Raw genomic sequence first — 24,535 nt, forward strand, 5'->3', positions numbered from 1 at the left:
TTAAAAGAAATCATGGAAATATTCTTCAGGACTTCAAAAATTTATTACTTACCTAGGGTACAGTAAGTGAAATATATGTGTGTGTGTGTGTGTGTGTGTGTGTGTGTGTGTGTGTGTGTGTGTATGTACGTATATATTAAATAAGAGTAATATAATATAAATAACTTAGGTTTATCAAAAAGGTCATTTTAGGGAGAATGCTATTAGAAGCCATATATACACAGTGAGTTCCAGATCAGGTTGGAACTCAGATCAAGTCTCAGTCTACACAGAAATAAAAATAAATGAATAAAATTTAAAAAAGAAGGAAAGTTTTATTTTCACACAGTTTAGAGATTTTAGCTCTTGTTTGGGTAGCCTCATTATTTCCAGACCTGTTAGGGGGCAGAAGCATCATGGCCAGGGAGCAAGGAAGAGCACAGTTTATCATTTTATGATGCCTGGAAAGGAGAAAGAAAGGAAGAGAGAACAGCAGATGGAGGAGAAGGTGAGGGCATGGGAACAAGTGATAGAAGAGAAGAGGGAAAAAGAAGAGTCAAAGAGAGAATAAAACAAAGTTTTAATATTTCCCTCAAGGTCATGGGACAGTGACCTAACTTTCTCATTGTCAACCATATACTCTAGAGATAATACTACCACCAAATAGTGTTGCAGCCTGATGGCCAACTCTTAAGTGTGCCTCTTTGCAGGGAACATTTAGGATTCCACTTCAGCAGATGGAGCCTGAGCACTCTTAGACTGCTAATAACACCATAAGCTGTATTCTTTCTGATTCTGTAATTGCATAAGCCTGCAATCTCGACTCACGTGTAACAGCTCCCATCTCTTCATACATGTTTTCATAGTGATCAATCACAACCAGAACTTATAAAAGATTATATCTTTTAGTTAGGTCAAAAGTAACACTCGTGTAGTCAAACCAGCATCATGACTGGCTGAAGAAGCAAAACAGCAACAGACAAGGTAACAGAAAAGAAAGAAAACTCCAGAGGATTTACTTTACACAAACAACTACAGGAAGCTAGGAAAGTTGAGAGTGGGTGAAATAGTCTTCTCAGGGGAAGAGCACACTAAGTGGTTACACAAATTAAATGGTCAGACCTGAAAACACACATACAAGTACCATTATACCAACTGAGCAGGTTACAAAGTATATAAACATAAGTATTTATATTTATGAGTATAATATATATATATATATATAAATACATTGATGTACTTAGGAATATATACATACATAGGTAACGACAATTAATGAAAAACAAGACCATGAATTTGAAAAAGATCAAAGAGGCATATATGGGAATGTTTAGAAAGAAGAAAGAAAGAGGAGAAATGATGTAAATATATTATAGTATCAAAAACTAAACACCAAAGGAAATACAATTTTAAAAATCTAAGCTTCTTAGGTTGTGGCTTATTGACATCAGAGTACTTGCTTAGTGTACACGAGGCCCAAAATTTGATCTCCAACACTAAAATAAATGAATAGATAAATAAAATCAAGTCATCTGAACTGTGTTAGATTTAGTTTATATCACTTTCTCACAGTGGAATGATTTAGGTAATGGTGATAAGTGTTTGGTTTCAGATCTCTGGACGAGGGACTGAGATGCATACTTTACACATCATAGCAGGTCTGGCCCTGGGTTCTCCCAGCATCCCTCAATCCTTACCTAGTTTACCCTACCTCCAGCCTTGAACTTCCCAGTTGAGAGGCTGCGCAGACCTTCCCCCAGAGGCTCTTCCTGTATAATCCAGTCATTTTTTCTCTCTCTCTCTTTCCATTCTCTTTTCTCTTTGCTGAGTCTTATGCCCTTTCTCACTTTCTCTTCTCTCTGTCCCCTCACCTCTCTCCTAATGGTGAATCCCCTAGCCTCAATCCTAGGGGCCAGTGAACTCACCCCTCAGAGAGCTGCTTCCCAATAAATCTGCCACTGATATAATCTAATCTGATTTGAATTGGCTCATTTCACTGGGAGGGAAATAATAGATGGTGTAGATCTTGTGTTATTGATCTATAATACCAAATATTCAGGAAAAAGAGGCAGAATCATAACAAGTTCAAAGATGTCTAGTCTACAAAGTGAATTCAAAGTCAATTTAGACAACTTGAAGAGATAATTTCATGACCTAACTGCTATTTCCCTGGGGTACTAGTCTTATGAAATAATTTTTTTTAAAGAAAGAGCACTCTTGTTGCATATAATATACTTCAATAGAAAGTTCAAAACACAATGGCGCTTAATTAAGTGTTTAGAATTTCATTTCTGAAAATTTATTTGGAATCACATGCTTCTGTAATTTAGTTGGTTTAAAAAAAGAAAAGAGGAAAGAAAAAGTAAGAAAATGAAGAAAGGTGAAGAAATAGGGTAGACTGTGATCCTCAAAGTTGCCTTCCTCTCTTCTCCAAACCTCCATCAAGTTGTGCTGGAAGGTTACTGAACGGCAAATGCCAGGGCAACATGGTAGGAAAAAAGTGTGAAGTGAACCTGGCTGATAAATTTTTTGCTTTATCTTCTTTCTTCTTTTGTTTTCGTTTTGGTGATCCACAGGAGATTTTTGAGCTTTGTGGGTTTTGTCATTTAGGAGGAAGGTTTAGAGATGTTGGTAGTGGTCCTTGCAGCCGGGGACAGTGTTAGTGCTTACAGCAATTGGCAGATATTAGGTCATTTGTAGTGACAATGTTCAGCAGGAGAAGCTAAATATTCCTGAAGGCTCAATTCTCTGTGGCATTGACCAGCAAATTGTTGAGGTGAAGGCTGTTGAAGAACTCTGATCAGCAAGAAAATGTAGTATAAATGTTTAAGAAATGAAACATGCACAATGGCTTTCCAGAATTCTAGACAGTGCTGAGCTGCATAGAGGTTGACATAGTGGGACACTGAATCTCAGTAGTCACAGGGTTTTCCTAAGAAAAGTATTCACCCTTTAGATTGTGTGCTGCACATTTTTTTTTGCCATAAACATCTGGCATTAACATAAGTCAGGCTTCACCCACAGCTCAATCCACCAAAGGCTAACCAGGTATTTAAACATCCTGCTTTTGGGCTACATTGGGTATCTTTCAAACTGTACATTTCTGTCCAACCAGCCATTGCTCTGGAGACAGTATAAGGGTTCATTTTCTCAGTACATGGGCTTTCTTTGTATTCTCTCCTCTTAGCCATCATGAGAAAAGGAGTTATAAAATTTCCCTTTTAAATGCCATTGGTTACCTCACTTTTCCAAGACCCTGTGTGGAACAAATTTGGTGGGAATAACTCTCAGAAAGTGTAGGTCATGGATGTGGTGCTCACTCCTTGCATTTAACGTAAATTGAGATGAATGTCTCTTTCAGATCTTGTCCACAGGTCTAACATCAATGCCACCTTCGGCTTCTTATTGCTTAATTCATAGAGAGGTTTTGGAAGTCATTCTTCACCACTTGAGGACTTTGCATAGAGAATAGTAAATTATCTTTCATTGAGGTTCTTTTTGGGGGGTGGGTGTTAGGTTTTGGGTTTTTTTTCTGTTTTGTTTTTTAGTGTTGTTGTTGTTTTGTTTTGTTTTTTGAGGGTCAGGGAGGGGATCCAGTGCTAGGGAATAAACCATATTTTCAGATGGCAAAACACTTATTTAACTATTATATTACCCTAGCAATAATGCATTCTGTGGCTGTTTAGCTTGGTAAGAACCACCCCTCCCTGCTTTTCTGAACTCATTCAACTTGCTCTTTTCAAGAGTAACCAATGCAGTCACATGGAAAACATATTAATTAAAGAATGCAGAACTCTTCTAGACCAGTGTTTCTCAACCTGGGAATCACAATCCCTTTGAGAGATTGACCAGTCCTTTCACAGTGTCACCTAAGACCATCTATATATCAGATATTTACATTAAAATTCATAATAGCAAAATTACAGTTATAAAATAGCAGTGAAAATAATAGTGACACTAGGGGACACAACAACATGAGGAACTACAGTACCCTTGAAAATAAATTTTCTTCTTCCTCCTAATAATATCTCTCCAGGAGATGAAGCTGAACTATTAAAAGCGTAGGATTTAAGTACACTTGATAAAGAACTCTAGAGCACTTCCTTCCAGCAAACCTGCTGGTATAGGTAATGGAACTGTTATCTCAACTTCGCAGAAGGTGACTCTGTGGCTCAGGGAGAGCATGCGATTTGTTGAAGGTTACAAGAGCCCAAACCACAAATCAGACTAACACTGTAACTCAGGTGATTTTTTATTTCTAGCATAACTATTTGCCTTATGCTAATAGACATACCTGTTGTAAAAAAAAGTGCTGTGTATTTAGGGTCAGTGTTCTTGTTATTGTTTTTATTTCACTGCTTTCTACCCATGAGATGAATATTTGCAGAAGTGCCTGTGGGTAGGCTGGAGATTTCGGCTAGTTCACTACTCCACCTTTTTATAATGAAACATTTCTCAGCAAACTGTAATGAAATCTTTTCCTGTGTTAGGGTCTTAACCCAGTCCTTTGAATGTGGACAATTCTAATTGTTTCTCAGCCTTTGGATAAGGTCAAGTGCCCCGTTCAGTATACTCGAACACTGTGCTTTTCATCCTTGGAAAACTACCTGACCCTGACAGCTTAATACGTAACCCTGGTGCTAGACATGTGCAAGGTATGATCCCTCCAAAATATGCTTAGAAGCCAAGTCCAAGGAATGCAGTAACTGGGAACAGCAATGGAAAACAGTCTGATAGGGAACCAAGTGGACAGTCATCATGGTAGAAAGTGGGATAGAGACAAAAAGAGAAAAGCATTTCTGTTATTCAAGTGATGCATTTAAATTTAAATATTTTACCATTATAAAATTTCAGGGGTTAAAATCACTTGATGCACATTGTGAGGACCAAAGTTTTGTTCCCAGAACCCATGTCAGGTGACTTACACCTGTCTGTAACTTAATCTCCTTGGAATTACACAGTGGCTTTTAGATTCTACAGATACCTGCACTTATGTGCACATATCCATACAGGTGCACATCCCACACACAGACATATAGATGTGCAATGAAAATAAAATATTTCTTTTTTAAAAAATTTCAGACATAAAAGAGTATCTCTTTGAGAGAATGACCCAAGTTTTAATTCATAAAATCTGCAGTGACATAAACCAGATCTCTCATTTGGCCTTTCTCTAACAATCAGCCATATTTATAAAGTTCCCACTCATATCACCAGCCACAACTGAGTCACTATAGACCAATAAGAAGATTTGGAGGAGGGAAAAATTCTGCCAAAGAGAAAAAGAGAAGACAGAAGTGGCAATCACATGTAAAGAGAATAAATGGCCCATGATGGTTCAAAGCAATAGCATCTCTTATGTCTTCAGTTGCACTCAACCACCAGAAAGAAGGCAGGAGTCATTGGTAGATTATATTTTCTTTCTCCTTTTTGTTTATTTTTGCAGCAGTTTTATTGTTATGTATTTCTTTATGTGATGATGTATTTCAGATGTTTTCATTCAAGTATGTCATGGACCTTATCATAGCTTTTCCTCCCATTTTTCCCTCTACTGTCTATGTCATAATCATATGTCTGTGTATATCTATATCTATACCTATACTTAATCTATATCTATATATATCTATATAATCTAAACAATTCTGTATATACTATCTAATCTATGATTCATGTATGAGAAAATATGTAATATTTGCCTTTCTGATCTGACTTATTTCATTTAACATGATATATATATATATGCATACACATTACTTTTTTCATCACTATTTTGTACTGTAAACATTAGTTTCAAAGTCAAAGGCAGTGTTTTACAGCACAGAGTGTTTGCAATTTACTTCATTCAAAATGTCCCCACATAAGTATTTCAAATACACTACAGTGAATAACTTGAGAGTTGTTTATTGCTTCTCTTAAAACCCAACCTGCTCAGTGCCTGATACTTCACAAAAGACTGTGGAGAGAGAAACAGAGAGAGAGAGAGAGAGAGAGAGAGAGAGAGAGAGAGAGAGAGAGAGAGAGAAGATAAGAGAAGAAAGAGGAATCAAACAGACCGATACAGTCCCCATAGGTCATGTGTCCTGGTTTTTTATTGCTTCATCATGATTCTATATTCAATGACAAGACACAAGATTTAAGCTTTCATTACCTGGAACAATATTTAATACCGTTATTTAAATGACAGGCTGTTCATTTCATACTCTGATGAAAAATCGTGAGTAGAATTTTCTTTCTCAGTTCTTGAGAACCTGAGACTCCAAAATACTAAAATTAGTTGGTGTTGTAGTGTTTGATTTCTGTACACAGTGGCATTCAATGTTCCTTGAATTTTAACATGCATTTAAAAAAAGAAATCTTTGGATTTAACAACATACATAAGGGAGGACACTGCAGCAATAATGAGTTAATTACAGGATTTGAAGATGAGAAGCCATAGTCCATGTAATTGTGATTTGCTTTCAGAGCAAGCCAGTATGGCAATGTGCCAGTCACCAGCATGAAGGACATTTGATCTGGAGTTTTATTATATTCTGTGGAACATGTGTTCCCCATAGCATATTTGATAAGAAAAACTTGACTTGGCTGTATACAGAGCTGGAAAAAATGCACAAATGCACAAACTTCTGCAGGCCTTCTACCTTTTGAAAGAGATGTAAACAATCTGAATAGGTACACTGTAAAATGCAGAACTACTTAGGATAAATTTAACAACTTTCCTCAACCCTTTGCTTACTAGTTTCAGCCCAAAAATCAAAATCAGCTCAACTTCCATATGGTCAACTATTTTACTTCCTGTGTCATCATTGTGGATTTGTCTTTCTGTCCTTAGCCTATTTCACTTAATATAATGATCTCCAGTTCCAGTCAAATGTCACAAATGACTGGCTTATGTTTGAATGGTATCCTATGATATTTACACAGCAAATTTTATTTTAAAAAATTTATTGGTTATTTTGTTTATTTACATTTCAAATGTTATCCTCCTCCCTGGTTTCCTCTCTGAGAAACCAGCATCACCCGCCTTAGTCCTGTCTCCATGAGGGTGCTCCCCCACCGACACACCCACTCCCACCCCACTGCCTTAGCATTCCCCTATGCTGTGGCATGGAGCCTTCAGAGGACCAAGGGCCTACCCTCCCTTTGATGCCAGACAAGGCTATCATCTCCTACAGATCCTACTGGAGCCATGGGTCTCCATGTGTACTCCTTAGTTACACCAAATATTCTTTATCCATTCTCCGACTCATCAATGATTGTTTCGTTTTCTTGTCTATGTGTTCAGGACTGCAATAAATTCATGTGTAATCTGATGTTTCTCTAAAATATTGATTCATTTTCCCCTAGATATCTACCCTGTGTTTTGGCTGCTGAAGTCTGTGATAGTCCTATTTTCTTTTTAAAAAGAAACCTCTATGCCATTTTCCACAATAACTGCCCTAATTTACATTCCAACCACAGAATACAAAGGCCCCTACCTCTGCATCTTAATTAGCACTTGCTATCTTTTTGTGCTTTTTGTAAGCTTCATACTTACGGTGTGAGGTGATATACCCCATTGCAATTTTGGCATAAATATCCAAAATGACTTAAAAAATTGAGTATCTTTGCATGTGCTTATTGAATACTTTTGCATCTTATTCAGGGAAAAGTCCCTTTAGGGATAGTGCTATTTACTTGCTTACTTGCTTGTGATAGAGTCATGCTGTGAACCTAGGCAGAACTCTAACATGTGATACATATGGCTCATTTTCTGATATGAGAATTATTGATGTGCTCTAAGCTGCTCCTCTTCTATTTCCTAGTTTTAAATTGGGTTATTAGAGTTTTGGCATTAGATTTTTAAATTACTGGTATACTCTGGATATCAAGCTCTTGTTATATGTATAGTTTGCAATATTTTCTAGTATTCTATAGGTTGACTCTTTTCAATAAGAGGTTTTTATTTTCATTCAATTAATTTAACTTCTCTATTTTTGTTTCCCTTTCCCAAACTTTGGGAACTAACCTATAAACATCCTCTCCACTTCCATTATCTGGAAGCACTAACCCCACTTCTCTTTGGTTGTTCTTTAGCTTCAGGTATTTATTTGGTTTTATTCAGATAAAATTTTGTTATGCAACAGGTACATATTTTTCAATATATAATTGATTGGAGAAACTATATTAGGTTGCAGAATGGCTTAATGGTAAAGCACTAGCTGCAAACGCATAAAAGCTTGAACTTGAGTCTTTAAAACTCTCAGGAAAGGAGATGTGGTAGTACCTCTTAGTAGAGTGATGGCAAATAGAGATAGTGGGATGCAGAAGTTAATGAGCCAGCTAGACGAAAATATGCAGTACCAAGCGTTTCTGTATGAAACAAAGTAGAAGGCAAAGGTCAACATCACAGATTGTTCTCTGACTTCCTTATACATGCCATGTCATGTGTGCCTACATTCACACACCAAAACAGACACACAGAGTTTGTAAGGCTGTATTAATATATAATTCATGATATTAAGTTAACTAATATTTATCTTTACCCAATGTAAAGTCATTAGTTGATAAATATCAGAAACTATGTTCAGCATATTTTGAAACTGCCAATATTCAAAAATAGATAATTAAAAATTTTTTTAAAAGATGTTTTGTAATATAGAGGCATGATACAGTGGGAGAGGGTGCTGAGGCATGCCTAACACCCCCTCCACCCCCAAGTATGATGTGACTTTTGTAAAATAAAGTTTATTTGGAACATCAAAAGGGGGTCTGGGAAGGGAGTAGAGACAGAGAAAATAGGGGACAGAGAAGGATAGAAAGAGAGAGGAGAGAGAAATAAGGGAACAGGCCTTAAAAAACATGTAGGAAAGAGAGAGACACAGAGAGAGAGAAGACAGAGGGAGAGAGCAAGAGAGAGAGAAAGAGAGGAGAAAAAGAAGAGAGAGAAGGAGGAGGAGGAGGAGAAGAAGGAGGAGGAGGAGGAGGAGAATACATTTATATGTGAACCAGACTCTATGTGACTGTTGCTAGGTAACTGTTGGGTGAAGCCTAGAGGAAATGCTAACAAGGTGTATACCAAGGAGGACAGAGACATGTGCATGCAGAGATAAGGGGAAATACAACTAAGATATTTTGGGACACTGAAGAAAAATGTTTTGCTCAAGTGTCTTTCTATCCTACTGACCAATATGATAATTATTATGAGTCATAGATGATTTTTGAAGCAAAGTGAAATTGAAACTCAGTTCTCGAATTGGCTTGCTCATTATAGGCACATAAGACAAATGTAAGAAATATGACAATTCAGGGCTCATTAGGGACATCTGACAAATGGTTGTTGTGCTTTCAAGTACAGCTGTGAGGCACTCTTGACATGTGGGCATGACAGATAGGGGTGATAGAAAACAGTGGACTTTGTTGTAACCAATATATTCATAAAACAGCCTTTATGCATTTCTAATTCTAGACTAATGCTGGCTCAATAGCAGGTATGACTAGAACACTGAACCACTGTTTCATGGTGTTGTATTATCTCTTAGAAAAATGATGTTAGGAATTTTATATTAAATGCTCCACAAAGGGCTGTACATTCAAGGTTTATTCCCCGGGATACTGCGAAATATTTGAATCTATCCAAGTTGGGTCAAGTACTAATTATAATGAAATTAGGTGCTAGAGATGTGCCTTTGAAAGTATATTAAGAATCTCATTTGTTCTTGTCTTTCTCTTTGTTCCTCAGATGCTATAGGACAAATAGTCCTCTTGAAGCTCATGTTCCCCATCATATGCTCTGCCCAACACAGCTAAGAAGCCATGTAGACAACTGGCTATAGCCTGAAACCTCAGAAACTAAGAACCTAAGTAGAAGTTTACTTCTTACTTGAGTTATCTCAGGTATTTTGTCACAGCTATATCAAGCTGATCTTCTTCATAAATGACAGAATTCATACTTAGTTAAGAACACAATACAGAATAACAGTTCTTTGTTAACAATAAGTAAACAAATAACATTTTCTACAAAATATTTTCTTGATATTAAAAACAGAACTATAATTGTATTTTAAATTTTTATTTGAGAGATTGAGAGTTTGAGTGTCACACATGAAAAAGAAATTATAGAAAAGGAATGTTTGCTTTTCATTTGTAATTAAACAATAAGTTTGAGAACCTAAAAAAGAAACCTCACAGATTCATCAATAAACACATAGCTTCAACTACTAATTAGATATTTAATCAAATTTAGAAACACATGAGCAATTGCAAAACTAACAGAAGATCCAGTGTGTCAAGGGTGGCATCGATTCCCAAAGAGAGAAACATGGTTTCTCAGCATCCAGGGTGCATCCTTCATCTTAGAGAAGGAAAATCCATATTGCACCCTGGACAGGACATGGCTTTTTCCAGATGTAGGTTGGTTATAGCAGAGCTTCTCACGCTGTTTGCTCTTTAGCTCTTGCCTTAAAGCTATTGTGTCCCATTTCAATTCTGACTAGTGTACTCTGTAAGAATTTCAAGGTATCAGTGTTATTACAAACTTCAAAGAAAACAGCAAATCTTAGGTAAAATTTAGAAAATAGGTATATACTTCTACGGAACTATTTATAGAACAATGAGAACAACAACCAAAACAAAATAATCAAGGATTTATAGTTTTGGGTTTGCCAAATAAAGTTTATAAATCAACATCAACACTCCTATCTTCAGCACAAGAAAAACATTGTAAAAACTAAATCCATCTATCAAATCCATTGAACAAGTGAGGCTACAGGAAACCTCCAACCCAGGAGAGAGAGGGAGGGAAGCACGAAGCAAATGAAACAGAAGTAGTTGCTGGTGTTTGCATGCTTACATTGCATGAGTCACTTAGAAGACAAAGTATGAATTGAAGGAGATAGTATTTGTTCTAGCATGAGAATGACAACATCAGGGACTCTGGTGTCCAGAGATGCCAAAAGCCATAGTAGGTAAGAATAAAGAAGTAAAAGGTGCTAGACACGAATTGCTAATTGGCAGAGAGACAAGGAAACAATTTTGGAGCATTTTGATCTTCATTGAGGCTCACCTCAAATTGTTTGATACCAAGAATAGAGTATTCTGCAATAAATCTGACGATGTGGTTTTTATGTCCTGAGTTATTGAAAAAGTTTGAAACCTTGGTCCAGGAAAGCAACTTGGTACTACGATCAGAGCTTAAAGGGCCACTACTGTACAAATTAGAATTTAATAATGATAAGGGAAATGAAGACAGTGGGGCTCAGTGCATGGTGATTCAGAGGAGAGCAAGGTTTCTTTCAAGATCAGGGGAAGGGGTTTTTGGGTCCGATACTTTGGCTAGAAATCTGGCAATATTCTGTCCTTGTTCTGAAAAGTTATGTGAGGCTGATGTCAAAAACAGTAGACTTATTTATTTGGTAGAAGGAATTTTAAAACAGCATAGCACTGAGTCTGTGGCAAAGTAACCACTTATCACACATGTCTAGATTAAAAAATACAAGTTGGGTAGAGATATAAAAATGTGCAGTTTGGAGAGGAAAAGAATAGTAAGAAGCCTAAGATCACAGTCAAATAAGGGGCTGAAAAGGGCTTTATTTGTAAAGAGATTAGACCATTAAAGAGAACCTTGTAGCTCTTACTAGAACATCAGGGAAACAAGACTCTACCCAGCTAAGATGACAACTCACAAAGGGTAAAGAAAAAGAGGTTTTCTAATCCTAAAGAAATATATAAGCAAGTTTATTTTTATTAGCTTCAGTATACAAATACTACTGGATCTGTGGTCCAAGAGGGAAGACAGGAGGGGAGAGGCAGCATTCCAAATGATCATTAGCACTTAGCAGTGTTGTCTAATTTAGATTTGTTTGCAAGAATGAGAAAGTCATAAACTTTTCTTCCACAGTTTCATAGAAATACTAAAGTCAGACAATGTGTGGCAAGATTGGAACCCAGGAAAGAGGTGTGTAAATGCCATTTCATGAGAAAGTGGAGAGAATGCATAGGTTGTAGCACAGATTCCAAATTGTTGCAGATGCAAGGGTCATGAAATATCTGTTAAGAAGTACAGGATAGAGGACATAAAACTAACCCTAGAAATAAATATATGTTGCATCGACCAAAGCTGGAGGGATAGAGTCATATAGGTGTTTTTAAACTGAAGCCTCAGATGCTAGATATAAAGTTACTAGATGTGGTGTTTGTTCTGATGTATTTTGGGTTTTCTTCACGGTGTGCTTTTGGAAAGAAAATGTATATTCTATGCCACTGCATGTTAAAATATATGATCTATATTCTGTTTTTGTGGATATTTTTATTTTATTTTACAAGAGATCACAGTTAAAAAATTGGTCTAAGTTTCAAAAGAGACTTAGAAGTTTGAAATTTTGAAAAAATCTTGAGACACAGATAGTTTTTTTAAAAAGACTGTGAGAACTTTTGATGTTGGACTAAATATATTTTTGATTGTGAGATGGCCATGAACCTTTGGGGACCAGGGTGAAAAGTGATGCTTTAACTACTAACTGTTCTCTATAAACTCATGCATTTGAATATTTGACCACCAATTTATTGTACTCTTTGGAAAAGTTATGGGGACTTGATTGATAAGATATATCACTAGGAACAGGCTTTGGGGTTTTATAATCTGGACTTAATTCCTCTTCTCTCTTTTATGCTTCCTATGTGTAAATCAAATGTTATCTTTCTGCTTCCTGGCTGGCAGGCTGTCTTCATGCTCTTTCTCATTTCTTCCCCATCATGGTGAGTAGAATTTTTCCAAAATTGTAAGGCATATTACATCTCTTCTTTTCTGTGTTACTTTTAGACAGTATTTATTTTATCACAGCAGCACAAAATAAACTACAGAGAAACCTAGAAACCTAGACTGTGTCAGTTCTCATTTTTTGTCTAATCTATTAAAATGTGCTATCAACCCCAGAGTAATGATTTTCTGTCTTGTAGAAACTTACTGAACATATAAGTGAATAAGACTTGGTTTTCCTTCCTCTTGTATCTTTTTTACCAGATCTTTGATGATTTCCGAACACATTGTTCATGGCTGCTCTCACCTGTCTCTATCTCTTTTTTCTTCAAGTACGTATCTCACAGGGGCCATCCTATTTAAAAATACTGAAACTTCTTAATATCCTATCATTTTCTAAGAATTTACCCTGCTTTTCAGGTCTTCAAGTTCTGTCATTAGTTTAAAATCCAATCTATATATTTAATTAATGGTCATGGATTTCTCTGCTAGAATTTGAACACCAGGTGAATAATGGTTTCATGAATTCTGTTAACACTACTTCAGCATACCATAGCTGAATCAGAAGCATGCATTAAAGTGTAGTAGATATTTTAAAATAACTGAATAGTATCATCAAAGGAATTACTTTATTAATAAGAGGTTCCTTCTTGTATATAGGTAATCAACCTTTAATTTTTTTGTCCACAGGTCATGACCATGTTTAAGTAGAGTTATTTTACTTCAAGAAAGTGGATGACTGGTTAACTCATGAAAATATAGGTTCAAAGCTGACTTATATCAACTTTTAATCTACCTATTGTTCAACATAGGAAGTCCAAGGGATCTATAGAATTATTTCTATGGAACTCCTTATGACATGAAATGCAACTGAAAGGCCATGAAGAGAAAGACTATATTTTCAGCAAAATAAATAATGAAACTTCTACATTATACTCTCTTCTTACTAATATAACAATTATGCCAGTCATTTGCCTCCAGGAAGAATGATCAAAAGTAATTGATGTCTTTTGATTATCTGGGACATTTTTATAGGTTGTCATTTATAAGTGGGAGAGTGCTGGCTGGGTTGGCCTTTTCTTTTGGGGTATCCAGGCACTGTTATGCACCACACTGTCCTGGAGGGAATGAAGCTTAACCTGGCTAGTGGGTTTGCAGGATCTTACACAGCATGAATGTAGGAGAAATAGCTTTCTCTGGTGATGGTTTTTAGTGAAACAGTTCTCCTCATTGGGGATAAACAAAGGCTATATAAACATTTGGGTAGTCAGTAAGGATTTGGGGGATGAGTCTATATTACTGGCTACTGCCAAGATACTGGGAATTCTTCATTTGCATGAACAGGAATTCTAGGTGATTGCTGGACATCTCCCTTTCTTACAGGGAGAGAGGAAGTTTAACCTGTATTCTGGTCACCGCGCTACTGCAAGAGTGTCAAAGGGGAGGGGTCACAAAGCTTACCTGCACCAGAACATATATGCCCAGTGCAAGGAAGAAGCTGTTCTATTGCTCCCAATCTCAGGACAAGATTTCTAGGGCTTGGGTGTGTCAAAATGATATGTATGTCTAAAATCCACCAATCATATAGAAAAAATTTCTGTTCAAAATTACTTACATCAACCACAGGATACATATCCTTAGAGAATAATCATAAACTTGATCAAATAATTCAATGATTTTAAAAATATAAAAAGCAAATATATTAGTGAGTTTAAAGAGAATGAAAATGAAAATAAATAATAAATGCCTTCATAATGCCCAAGAAAACACAAATATAAGTGTAAAAGAAAGGACAAAGGCAATCTAAGATTTGAAAACTAAATTCAATAGAGATATATTCATTGAAGCAGACTCAGGCTGAAATGAAGATGAAATTGAAGACTCATTATCACAATTAGAAAACTCAAGAAAAGCGTTCTGCCTCTGCCCAGAGCTGAACGAGTCCCAGAACTCTCTGTAGACAAATCTTGTGGAAGAGAGATTTGGACTCTCAGAAGTGCTTACAATCCAGAGAGCTCAGAGGAGACAATCACTGCTCACATTCTTGGCACAAGACGAACCCACTAGTGCCCTTTGTGCCCTCTGGGCATAAGAAACTAGAAGCAGTCAGGGGCAGGACCTTTCTAGTTTCTGCCAGCTCCCAGAACTGAAGGCCAGTCTCCAGGAGCACTGACACACCTGAGAGAGACGCAAGACCAACCCCTCTGCTCCAAGTGACTTGCCTGGAGGTTTTAGGACACACAAACACAGGAGTAGTCTGGGACAGGACCCTTTCAGTTTCTTCCTGAATCCAGAGATGACCTGGTCCCACATGTCTGTACCCAGGTACAGCTGAAAGAAAACGGTCTACAGAAGTTCTGACACACAGTCTTACAGGAGGGTCAAGCAACTGTCAGAGTCAGTTAATCAAGATAACAACAGAGATAAGCTGATGGTGAGAGACAACCTAACAAATAGAAACCAAGACTACTTGACATCATCAGAGCCCAGTTCTCCCACCAAAGCAAATATTGGATACCCAAACACACCAGAAAAGCAAGACATGGATTTAAAACCACATCTCATGATGATGATAGAGGACTTTAAGAAGGACATAAATAACTCCCTTAAAGAAATACAGGAAAACACAAGTAAACAAGAAGAAGCCCTTAAAGAGGAAACATAAAATTCCCTTAGAGACCTATAAGAAAACACACCCAAACTGGTGAAGGAATTGAATAAAACCATCCAGGATCAAAAACAGAAACAGAAACAATAAAGAAATCACAAAGAGAGACAAACCTGGAGATAGAAAATCTAGGAAAGAGATAAGGAGCCATAGATGCAAGCATCGCTAATAGAATACAAGAGGTAGAACAGAGAATCTCAGGGACAAAAGATACTATAGAAAACATTGACACAAACATCAAAGAAAATATAAAATGCAAAAGCTCCTAACCCAAAACATCCAGGAAATCCAGGACACAATGAGAAGTTTAAAACCTAAGGAAAATAGCTATAGAAGAGAGTGAACACTCAAAACTTAAGAGCCAGTAAACATCTTCAACAAAATTATAGAAGAAATCTTCTATAACCTAAAGTAAGAGATGCCCATAAACATAAAAGAATCATACAGAATTCCAAACAGATTGGACAGGAAAAGAAATTCCTCTTGTCACATAATAGTCAAAACGACAAATACAGAAAACAAAGGAAGACTATTAAAAGCAGTAAGTGAAAAAGGGTCAAGTAACATATAAAGCAGACCTATCAGAATTATACCAGATTTCTCAGGAGAGACTATGAAAGCTAGAAGATCCTAGAAGATCCTAGACATATGTCATACATACCCTAAGAGAATACAAATGCCAGCACAGGCTACTATATACATCAAAACTCTCAATTACCATAGATGGAGAAACCAAGATATTCCATAACAGAATTAAATTCACATATTATCTTTCCACAAATCCAGCCTACAAAGGATGATAGATCAAAAACTTCAACACTAGGAGGAAAACTATACCCTAGAAATGGCAAGAAAGTAATCTCAATGCAAAGACTCCAAAAGAAGAGAGACAGGCAAAAATAATTCCCTCTAACAACAAAAATAAGAGGAAACAACACTCACTATTCCTTAATATCTCCTGCCATTAATGGGCAAAATTCCTCAATAAAAAGACATAAACTAACAGACTGGATATGTAAAGAGGACCCAGCCTTTTGTTGCACACAGAAAACACACCTCAGTAACAAAGACACATGCTACTACAGAGTAAAATGCTGGAAAACAACTTTCCATGCAAGTGGTCCAAAGAAACAAGCTGCAGTAGCCATTCTAATGTCAAATAAAATTGACGTTCAAGAAAAAGTTTTCAAAAAACATAAGGAAGGATACTTCATGTTCTTCAAAGGAAAAAATACACCAAGATGAACTATCAATTCGAAACATCTATACTTCAAATGCAAGGGCACCTACATTCAAAAAGAAACCTTAGTAAAGCTCAAAGCACACATTGTACCTCACATAATAATAGTAGGAGATTTCAACACCCAACTCTCATCAATTGAGAGATCAGGGAAATAAAAACTAAACATAGACATAAAGGAATTAGCAAGTTATAAAACAAATGGATTTAACAGATATTTATAGAATATTTCATCCTAAAACAAAACAATATACCATCTTCTCAGAACCTCATGGTAGTTCCTTCTCCAAATTTGAGCATATAATCAGTCACAAAACAGGCCTCAACAGATACAAAAAGATGGAAATAATCCCATTCATCCTATTAGATCACCGTGGAAAATGGCTGGTCTTCAATAACAACAGTAATGACAAAAAGCCCAAGTATACATAGAAGTTGAACAAACTCTACTCAATGATAACATGGTCAAGGAAGAAATAAAGAAAGAAATTAAAGACTTTGTAGAATTTAATGAAAATGAAGGCACAACATATTCAAAATTATGGGACACAAAGAAAGCAGTACTAAGAGTAGAGCTCATAGCTCTGAATGCCTCCAATTGAAATAGGAGAGAGCTTACATTAGCAGCTTGATAGCACTTCTAAAAGCTCTACAAAAAAGAAGCAAATACACTCAAGAGAAGTAGAAGTCAGGAAATAATCAAACTCAGGACTCAAATCAACAAAGAAGAAACAAAAAGGACTGTACAAAGAATCAAAAAAAAATCAGGAGCTGGTTCTTTTAGAAAATCAACAAGATAAATAAACCCTTAGCCAGACTAACCAGGGGGCACAGATAGTATATCCAAATTTTTAAAAAAAATCACAAATAGAAAGGAAGTCATAACAATAGAAATTGAGGAAATTCAAAACATCATCAAATTCTATTACAAAGGCCTATATTCAACAAAACTGGAAAAGCTGGATGAAATGGACAATTTTCTAGACAAATACCAGGTACCAAATTTAAATCGGAAGCAGATAAACCATCTAAACGATCACTTAACTCCTAATGAAATAGAAGCTGTTATTAAAAGTCTCCCAGCCAAAAAGAGCACAGGACCAGATGGGTTTAGTACAGAATTCTATAAGACCTTCATAGAAGACCCCATACTGTCCAACCTCTTCCATAAAATAGAAACAAAAGAAGCACTACCCAATTGCTTTTAGGAAGCCACAATTACACTTATATCTAAAACACACAAAAACCCAACGAAGAATAGAACTTCAGACCAATTTTCCTTATGAATATTAATAAAAAATAGTCAATAAATTTCTCACAATCAGAATACAAGAATTCTTCAAAACAACCAACCATCATAATCAAGTAGGCTTCATACCAGGGATGCAGGAATGGTTCTATGTATGGAAATCCTTCAATTTATTCCACTATGTAAGCAAACTCAAATGAAAAAACACATGATCATCTCATTAAATATTGAAAAAGCATTTGAAAAACTCAATAAGCCTTCATGTTAAAAGTCTTGGAAATATCAGGAATTCAAGGCCCATACCTAAAAATAATAAAAGCAATGTACAGAAAAGCAGTAACCAACATTAAACTAAATGGAGAGAAACTTGAAGCAATCCCACTAAAATCAGGGACTAGACAAGTCTGCCCACTCTCTCCCTACTTATTCAATATAGTACTCAAAGTACTAGCCAGAACAATCAGACAACAAAAGGAGGTCAAAGGAAGAAGTCAAAATATCACTATTTTCAGACGATATGATAGTGTACTTAAGTGACCCCAAAAGTTCCACCAGAGAACTACTAAGCCTGGTGAATAACTTCAGCAATGTGTCTGGGTATTAAGTTAACTCAAACAAATCAGTAGCCTTCCTCTACTCAAATGATAAACAGGCTGAGGAAGAAGTAGGGAAATGATATCCATCACAATAGTCACATATAACATAAAATACCTCAGTGTGACCCTAATCAAGCAAGTGAAATATCTGTATGACAAGAACTTTAAGTCCTTGAAGAAAGAAATTGAAGAAAATCTTAGAAGATGGAAAGAACTCTCATGCTCATGTATTGAAAGAATTAATACATTAAAAATGGCCATTTGCCATAGATTCAATAGAATCCTCATCAAAATTCCAACTCAATTCTTCATAGAGTTAGAAAGAGCAATTTGTAATTCTTTTGGAATAACTAAAAACCTAGGATAGAAAAAAATATACTCAACAAGATAAGAACTTCTCTGGAAATCACCATCCCTGACCTCAAGCAGTACTACAGATCAATAGTGATAATAACTGTATGGTATTGGTTCAGGGACAGGTAGATGGATCAATGATATAGAATTGAAGACCCAGAAATGAACCCACACTACTAAGGTCGCTTGATCTTTGACAAAGAAGCTAAAACCATCCAATGGAAAAAAGATAGTATTTTCAACAAATGGTGCTAGTTCAACTGGAGGTCAACATGTAGAACAATGCAAATTTATCCACTCTTATCTCACTGTACAAAGGTTAAGTCCAAGTGGATCAAAGACCTCCACATCAAACCAGATACACTCAAAGTAATAAAAAGTAATAAAAGAAAAAGTGGGGAAGAGCCTCGAACACATGGACTCTGGGAAAATTTTCCTTAAGAAAACAACAATGGCTTTTGCTCTAAGATTAAGTATAGACAAGTAGGACCTCATAAAATTTCAAACTTCTGTAAGACATTGTCATTAAGATAAAAAAGGCAACCAACAGATTGGAGAAAGATCTTACCAATCCTACATCTGATAGAGGGCTATTATCCAATATATACAAAAAAAAACTCAATAAATTAGACTCCAGAAATTCAAATAACCCTATTAAAATGGGTAGAGTGCCAAACAAAGAATTCTCAGCTGAGGAATATCAAATGGCTGAGAAGTGCCTAAAAAACATTCAACATCCCAAGTGGTCATCAGGGAAATGCAAATCAAAACAACCCTGATATTCTACTTCACACCAGTCAGAATGGCTAAGACCAAAAACCCAGGTGACAACAGATGGTGGTAAGAATGTGCAGAAAGAGGAACATTCCTCCATTGTTGGTGGGAATTCAAGTTGGTACAGCCACTCTGGAAATCAGTCTAGAGGCTCCTTAGAAAATTAGACATTCCATTACCTGAGGACCCAGCTATACTATGCCTAGGCATATACCCAAATGATCCCCCAACATATAACTAAGACACGTTCTCCACTATGTTCCTCACTGCCTTATTTATAATAGCCAGAATCTGGAAAGTACACAGATGCCCTTCAACAGAGAAAGGAATACAAAAAATATGGTTTATCTACAGAATACAGAATTACACAGCTATCAAAAACAATGACTTCATAGAATTCATAGTCAAATGAATGTATCTTAAAAAACATCATGCTGAGTGAGGTAACCCAATCATAAAAAAATCACACATGATATGCAGTCACTGATAAGTGGATATTAGCCCAAAGATCAAATTACCCAAGATAGAATCCACAGACCACATGTAACCCAAGAAGAAAGAGTACCAAAGTACCGATGATTCAGTCCTTCTTAAAAGGGGACACAAAAATATTCATAGGAGGAGATATGGAGACAAAGTTTGGAGCAGAAACTGAAGGAATGGCCATTCAGAACTTGCCTCACTTGGGGATCTAACCCATATATATATATATATATATATATATATATATATATATATATATATATATATATATATATATATATATATATATATATATATATATATCCACCAGACCTGACATAGCTGTCTCTTGAGAGGCTCAGCCAGAGCATGACAAATTCAGAGGCTAATGCTAGCATCAAATCACTGAAGTGAGAGGTGTTTCCTGTTGGAGGAGTTAGAGAAAGGATTGAAGGAGCTGAAAGGTTTTGCAACCCCATAAGAACAACAATACCAACCAACCAGTGCTCCAAGGGACTAAACCACTACCCAAAGACTACACATAGACTCATGGCTCCAGCTGCATATGTAGCAGAGGATGGCCTTGTTGGTCACCAATGGGAAAAGTCCGAGGTCCGGCCAAGGCTGGACCCCCACTGTAGTGGAATATCAGGGCAGGGAGGTGGGAAGGATGGTGGCTTGGGAAGGGGAACAACCTCACAAAAGAAGGGGAAGGAGGATGGGGTAGGGAGCTTAGGATGGGAAACAGGGAAAGGGAATAACATTTGAAATGTAAATTAAAAATCCAATAAAAAAACCTCAAGAAAATGCCTTACAAAAAGAATTGATCATGTAGAAGATGAAATAATATGTCTGGAAGACAAGGTAAAATAATTAGATTTCACAAGTAAACAATATAAAAAAAATTCAAGTACATACACTCAACTCACCCCACCCCATACATACAAATATACACATACACAAACACAAATTTGTGGGAGAACATGCATAAAATAGTAAATAACATTATGCTTAACTTTCAAATTATAGATATAGATGAGACAACAGAATCCCAGGCCAATGGCTTAAAACAATACTTCAACAAGATCAAAGAAGAAATTTCCCCAACCTAAAAAACAAAACAAAAAACAAACAACAGCAATAACAACAGCCACAACAAAAACACCTCAAAACTTCCAACCTAGACAAAGATACCCAGAAAAAATATCTATAATGGTGAAAAGAGAAACAAAAGTTTATCATGATACGAAAATTCTTTTTAAAAATCATGCCCAAATAGTTGTGGAAGGCAGAAGGAGGAAATTTGGTGGGAGAGGGATTGGGTGGGAGAGGGAAAGGGGAAGGAAATGGGGGTTTGTTGGCGCGGGTGGGGGAGGACTTTTAGGAAGTCCCAGAGACCTGGAAGGAGGAAGGCTTGGGTAACTAAGAAACTAATCCTAAATAGGCCATGGGCCTACATGAAAACTAAGTATGATTGCTTTACTAAAGGAAGACAGCAATAAAATGACTCCTAATGACATTCTGCTATACCAGTTGATCAGTGACTCCCTAAGCAATCATCAGACAAACTTTCCCTTACAGGAAACCTCTGGCAATCTTGTCAATATTTCCCTGCCTTCTTCTGCAATGTTCCCCAAAACTTAGGCATGTGGACTCCACACATCTATATTTTGATTGGTTGTGGGTTTTAGTAACAGTCTCTCAATCTTTTACATAGAGATATTTTCTTGATAAGGGGTGATGATTACACTTATATCTGAAGATTTATAGCTAGATTACTCTACACTGGTAATTGCAAAGACCAACTTGTAGGGTTTTTGGGTCCAGCATCTGCATCCCACAAGGCTTGGCTGCTCAAGAAGGCAGGAAATGGAAAGTTGACCATGCTTATCCTAAGTTGTTGCCTGGTGTCAAACTGTGGGAAGCTGCAGGACACCGCTCCTGGGGTGCAGAAGAACAGTATGTGGCTGGCGCAGCAGGCTGGGTCGGGGTTTCGGGCCTGCGAGGAAGTTGAGCATCCAGGTTCCTCTGGAGCCACGGAAGATCTAAGAACGGAGTGGGACCAGGGAACTGGATCTAGCCGAAGGCCGAAGAGGAAAAGTGGGTCACTTCTGATTTTGCCGCAGGGGAGAGTCTTAGGCTTGAGGGTGATTGGTGATTGCAAGCTGCAGGCTTGGTGGCTAAGGCTGGGAGCGCAGACAGTCCATGGATTTAAGACATTTATTGCAATGGCAGGAGGTGGATGAGTAAAACCATATCCTACTTCTCAAGGTGGACCTAATATTAAATACCTTTTGTGGGAGGAGTGGCTAGGAAGGAAAGGTTATTGGCTAGGCCTTATTATAAAGGAGATCTGTCTTGAGCCTCATGTCCTCTACCTGTGGTGGAGCTCGGGGCATTGTCCTTACATGACTGTTGGACATAAATCTATGAAGGGCTGCGGCTAGTGATGAGTTCTGGTATCCCAGGGGTCAGGCAAAACACCTACGTCCCTTAGGGTCACCATCTAGCCTTTGCTCAACCAGGAACCAGGGTTTCTTTCACAGTCCCACATCAACTAGATGGTTAAAAAAAAAAGAAACAAAAAAAAAAAACCCCATAGATACATCAATCTTTTTAGCAATTGCTTTTCTGAAATATAGAGAAATAATAAAACTACAAGTAATTATGAACGATTTTCCCCAGCTAACACAAACATCAAAGTCAAAAAGAAAGAATAGAAAACTCTAAAATGTATGTGCCACTCAAAAAAAAAAAAGAAGCCTGTTTTCAATCTGACTTTCTGAATCATTTGTAGAGTTTACTGATCAAACCATTTTGCAGTTTAATTTTCCTTGATTAGCAAAGCAATTTGCTCCAGCTTCCTCTAACTTGCTAATCAATTTTAGCAGCTACTAGAGCGAAAATACCACACAGATTGCTCTCACAGCTCAAATTGCTAATCAATTTTGAAAACCTAAATCTATCTGAATTTTACCCTGTCATTTCTTGCTTCACATTGTTAATATTTCTCATGACTCTGAAGGCTGATGAGTGAGTTTTCATGTGAAGTAATGCACTAAAATGATACTTTATTTTGGCTTAAGTATTTTCATCTTATTTCTACACTTAGTGTTCCACATTAAAAACTGGTGGATGACTACAAAGGCATTTTTAATAAATTTATCTCAAATAAACTCATCTTCTTAGATCTAATTTAAGTAAAATTACAAATATAAATTTTTATTGTAAATGTGTAAAAAAATTCTGAGGCATTAGTAAATGATGGTTATAACCATTTATGCTACATCTAGAATGAGAAAACATTGTGGACCACAAACACTCTGGCACTTTACTAAGCTAAAGAATTGAAGGCACTAGGCAGACACCAGTTGTACCATGGCTACCAGCACCCAGATCCCAACTAATGGTTCATCAACACATTCAAAACTTTGCCAAGCAAAGATTCAAAATATAGGCGATTGCTGTGAAAGGGAACTGAGAGATTAAGAATGTGGCACATTAGCCACTTAGCCTTCAAAACTGTCTGTCTTGTATGTTTGAGAGAAGCAATGATCTCATCATGATGACCAACGTATTTGAAATATTTTAAGTAGCATCAGCTTGCTTCCTAAATTGAAATTTCCTTGTCTCAAATGTCCATAAACTAAACTTTTTTCCCCTTCATATTTAGCCACTGAATTAAATCAGCAACCATCTGGATCCTTGAGCAATATGACACATATTAGAGAAAGATTTGGACAGATTTGGACAGAAATGGGTCTGAAGATCAGAGTTCTGCACACTCAGTTAATGCATTTCCAGAATCTGGAGATAAAGGGTGATCCAAAGTCTGTGCTTAATTAATAATAATTATTTGCATGTTGGATTCATATTTCAAATTGTTATATATAAAAATAACAGCTGGTGATTTCCGAGTTGGACAAGGACCAGCCTCAAGGTTCCACATCTTAAAACTTCAGAAGGGCACAACACAATATATTGCACCAAAGACCAGGAGTGGTACAGGGCCAGAAATATGCTAGCTGCCAGCAACAGGCAGTGACTGCGCTAGGAGAGTTGAATGTGCTGAATGTGGTAACCAGAGTGTGTTAAGGGTCATTTCTTTAGGGGCATAAGCTCATTGGCTCTTCTTGCTGTCCTCATTTATTCCTAAAACTGACTTTTCATATTTATTCATCAAAGATAATTCCAGTCTTAATATTTGCAAAATATTAAGTTGGCAGACTTTCTTTTCAGTTCTTGGATATATTCCATACCCTACTGGTTCTCAAAATATCTATGGACCACTCTCTAATTTTATTTTGTTATCCTATTATCTGTTGTGCTAAAGATGGAACCTAGGATTTCATGCACATTGGGGAAGAACTCATTCATTGAGCCACAAGAACAATGACTTTAGCTATTTGATTTTTAATAGTATTCGGATATTTGCAGAATCTTTGGTGCCTCACTTTATGTGACTTTTAAGTCCCAAATG

This window comes from Rattus norvegicus, chromosome 9 (genome assembly GCF_021556685.1).
Source record: "Rattus norvegicus strain SHRSP/BbbUtx chromosome 9, alternate assembly SHRSP_T2T, whole genome shotgun sequence".
NCBI classification, from domain to species: domain Eukaryota; kingdom Metazoa; phylum Chordata; class Mammalia; order Rodentia; family Muridae; genus Rattus; species Rattus norvegicus.